The sequence below is a fragment of the Sciurus vulgaris genome, assembly GCF_902686455.1.
Source record: "Sciurus vulgaris genome assembly, chromosome: 6".
Classification (NCBI taxonomy): Eukaryota; Metazoa; Chordata; class Mammalia; order Rodentia; family Sciuridae; genus Sciurus; species Sciurus vulgaris.
Genome location: NC_136466.1, coordinates 6160595 through 6164677, shown reverse-complemented (window position 1 = coordinate 6164677; position 4083 = coordinate 6160595). Strand labels below are relative to the sequence as shown.

Genomic DNA, 4083 nt, shown 5'->3' with positions numbered 1-4083 from the left:
ATACCCAAAGGACTTAACATCAGCATACTACAGGAACACAGCTACATCAATGTTTACAGTTGCTCAATCCATAAGGGCTAGATTGTGGTACCAATATAGAAGTTCTTCAGTTGATAGATGCATAAAGAGACAGTGGTATATATACATAATGGGATATTATTTAGCCATAAGGATGAATAAAATTATGACTTCTGCATGTTAGTGGATGGAATTGGAGAATAACATGCCATGTGAAATAAGGCAATCACTAAAAACTAAAGGCAGAATATTTACTCTGATAAGTGGAAGATGATACATAATGAGGATTGGGGAGGTAAAGAAAAGAATGAAGTTTGGATTGTGTAGAGGGAAATGAGGGGAGGGGAGGAAATGGAGGAAGGAAAGACCATCATTACCCTATTTACATGTATGATTACATGAATGCTGTGAATCTACATCACGTACTGTTTGGGACTCAACTTAAGAACAGACTGATCACCACTGAGAATTTGAGTCTTTATTAAGCCAGCTAGCTTTCTGTCTTACACAACACCCCAAAAATGGCTATTGGGAGAACAGCCTGGACCACAGGGTTGCAGGGTTTTTATACCATAAGTCAGTACATAATTCGTAAGTGTCTTTTGCTATGACTTAAAATTACAAACTAATATCTTGAGATCTGAAATCATTAGTAGAAGTGGGTAGTGGGTCAAAATGGCCTTATTTAGGTACAAATTAAAGAATGGTTGGTAATGTCTAAACAATTGCTGTTGACATTACTGTTGACATGGTACATTGTTTAGGAAAATAGGAAACAAAAAGGGACCAATTTTTATCACACAAAAATTGTCTTTTTGTCATTTTGTATTGCCAACCAAGTCATGTTAAGCAACTGATGATGGGTACAGAGGTGGGGTATTCCCATTGGAGAAGCTAAGCAACTGTAGATGGGCACAGAGGACTGGCTTACCCATGGGAGAAGCATTTCCTGTGTAACATGGAGTCTCAGGGCAAAATGGAGTGTGCTTAGTCATTGTCCATATAGCCTGGCCTATAACATGTTCATGGAGTCAAATCTGTCAGCCAGTCACAGGACAGCCATAAAAATGAACAGTTGTACCCCCAAAAATACAAATGGTTTATTTATAGAGAAAAAAAAAAGAAATGCCTTTATTAATTGATCAGATAAGTTTAGTCTTGTTTATTTTCCTAGGTAATAAATACATTTAGGTTTTTCTCCAGTTTTTTTCCATTAGTGTACTGGTAAATAAAATTATTTTTTAGTTTTTGGAATTTAATGCATTGGTTTTGACAATGCATAAACAAATTTTTCCCATTGTGTTATGTAAGTATTCCTGAGTAACTTGACATTGACCATATTTCAGTTATAATTAATGATTAGCCTAGCATATGCCAGTGAGGACACTAAAATGTTGGGAGAAAAATAACTTGTGTGAATTGATGTGTTGCCACAAACTGGGCACAGGTGTGCTCACCTGCATCTGAGTGGCTCAGGAGTCTAAGATGTGAGGATCTCAGGTTCACAGCCAGCCTCAGCAACTTTTGAGGCCCTAAGCACTTAGAATAACCCTGTTTTCTGTAATAAAACAGACAAAGGGCCAGGGATGCACCATTGGGTTAAAAACCCTAACAATATCAATAATTAGAAGAACAAAGATTTCCACAAGTACAGATAGAAGTTTACTTTATGAATTCGAGTAATCTGAGAGAAATTGTGGAGTTGTCATTGTCAGACATCTTGGGCAGTCAATTACAGTCCATCTTCTCCTTATTATCGGGCATGACACATCAGCATAAATATTTCAGAAGTAAGGTATATGGGAGGAAAACCCTCAGATGGTTGACCTGCAACGCAGCCCTGTGGTTTGGGCCTATGGCAGACCTGCAACGCAGCCCTGTGGTTTGGTCCTGGACACTGGGTCACTCATGAACTTAAAAATAGACTGACAGCTGTCACAGCTGGGGAAGCCCTGGGTGCTTTTCCCAGTGGATGTGTTTGACTCTTGGGATACAGGGTGTGGTACCCATGGCTCTCTGTTTACTTCATGCACAAGGAGTTTCTTCCTTTTTCATGTTCCAAATGGAGAGGAATATTTTTGTGATTCTCTATACATTTCTGCTTATAAGTTCTTTATGATTTGATTTTTATATGCTTTCAAAGTAATTAAGTTGGCACAATTATGTATCACAGTGTTTTCAAATTTCTTTAGTACTTCTCTGAAAGAGCAGATTATGTGAGTATAGGTCATCTCCATGTTTTATTTGTAAAGATTTTCTCTGTGACAGTATTTGATACAGTGCTGTGAAGCATTAAATGAAATTTTAATATATATAAACACAAATGATATCAGAAAATATAGTTATGTTTATATATTACAAGGTATTGATAAAATTACACATTATATGAAGGATCCATGAAAATGATATGGTAAATCACAAATTAATCATTTTATAAAAAAACTCAGCTTCTAATAAGGTAACATTAGGGTAGGCAGTGTAACATGTAAAGCCCACATAAGATGAGCACTTGATTTTATTTAACTCCACTCAGTGAAGGAGTATAATGCTGAAATTCATCTTTTTCTTTTTCCTGAGAACAACTGTCTTCCTATTACTCTTCTCACAGCTTCCTTTACCTGTTTGTTCCTGAGACTGTAGATGAGAGGATTCAAGAAGGGAGGAGCCATGGTGTAAAAGGGAGAGAGAAGCATGTCCTGGAGTGTGTCAGAGGTTGCTGAAGGTCTTAGGTACACACCTGTAGCAGAACTTAGGAAGATGGGCACCACGAAGATGTGAGGGGTGCAGGGTGGAGAAGGCCTTCCTTGAGGCTCTGGAGGGAAATTTCAGCACAGTAGAAAATATGCCAATATATGACATGGCAATAAACATAATGCCATCACCACAAACTCCACAGGAGAGAGAAGATTAAGGACCTTGTTCCTGGTGGTGTCAGAGCAGGAGAGCCTCAGCAGAGAGGGGACATCACAGAAGAACTGTATGGCCACGTTTGACTGGGGAAAGAACAGCTGGAATGTATTCCCAGTGTGCACACCTGCATACACCAGGCCACTGAGTATGGAATCCAGGGTCATGTGGACACAAAGCTGACAGTTTTGTGATGATGGGGAACTGCAGGGCCTGGTAGATGTTCACATAGTAGTCCCAGGCCACGGATGAAAGGAAAAGAAGTTCAACACATGCACAAAAATTAACAGAGAAGATCTGAGTTTCATAAACAACCACAGAAGTAGCCTTGTTACAAGTGAGAGAGTTGATACAGGCATTGGGGACAGTGATGGAAATAAAGTGCATGTCCGAGATGGACAGGTTCCTGAGGAAGAAGTACATGGGTGTGTGCAGGTTCTGGTCAGCAGTGGTGACTGTGATGATGAGCAGGTTCCCTAAGAAAGTACCCAGGATGGTTATTTGGAATACCATGAAATAGAGGAAATTCTGTTTCTTGCCACTAGGAGAGCCCAGGAGGAGAAATTCAGTTACCATGGTGAGGCTGGCCATTTACTAGAAATTCTAATTGTCCAGGAAAATAAAGAGATAAGATATAGGAAGCAAAGAATGATTAATACTATTATTAGGGGCTGGAGTTGTAGCTCAGGGTAGAGCACTTACCTAGTATGTGTGAGGCACTGGGTTGGAGTCTATGTCCTGCATGTAAATTAAAAAAAAATAAAAATTCCATCAACAACTAAAAATGTAATTAAAAAACACAATTACTGTACATATTCATGCCCAAAGTAATTTCTTGTTCTTTTCAGTAACTTTCCCTGCAGGAAAAGGACCACTGTATGTTTATGATTGTGTTATCATTTCTAAGCAGGGTGCACCTCCCAGTGCAGGTGTGGGGGTTTAGGAGTGACCTACAGGGTTGTCCTCAGCTCCTCCATCATGCCTCCCTTGACCTCCTGAGACTCCCATGCAGAGCACTTGCAGGGGCAGCTCACTCCTCTCCTGCATGGTCACCTCTCTAACAGTGCGTGCTCTGTACTTTTCTTAGTGCTCTGTACTTTAGTGCTCTGTACTTTTGTTACCTTCATTCTCTCCCACGAACACATTTTCAACATTATT

The 4083-nt window shown here is 39.6% G+C and overlaps 1 pseudogene across 1 annotated transcript; it reads right to left on the bottom strand.

Annotated features, from left to right (window-relative positions):
* Positions 1 to 2573: 2573 nt before the first annotated feature.
* Positions 2574 to 3501, bottom strand: LOC306663397 (olfactory receptor 14C36-like; annotated as a pseudogene). The gene has a single exon. The product of its transcript is annotated as an olfactory receptor 14C36-like (transcript).
* Between the last annotated feature and the right edge of the window lie 582 nt (positions 3502 to 4083).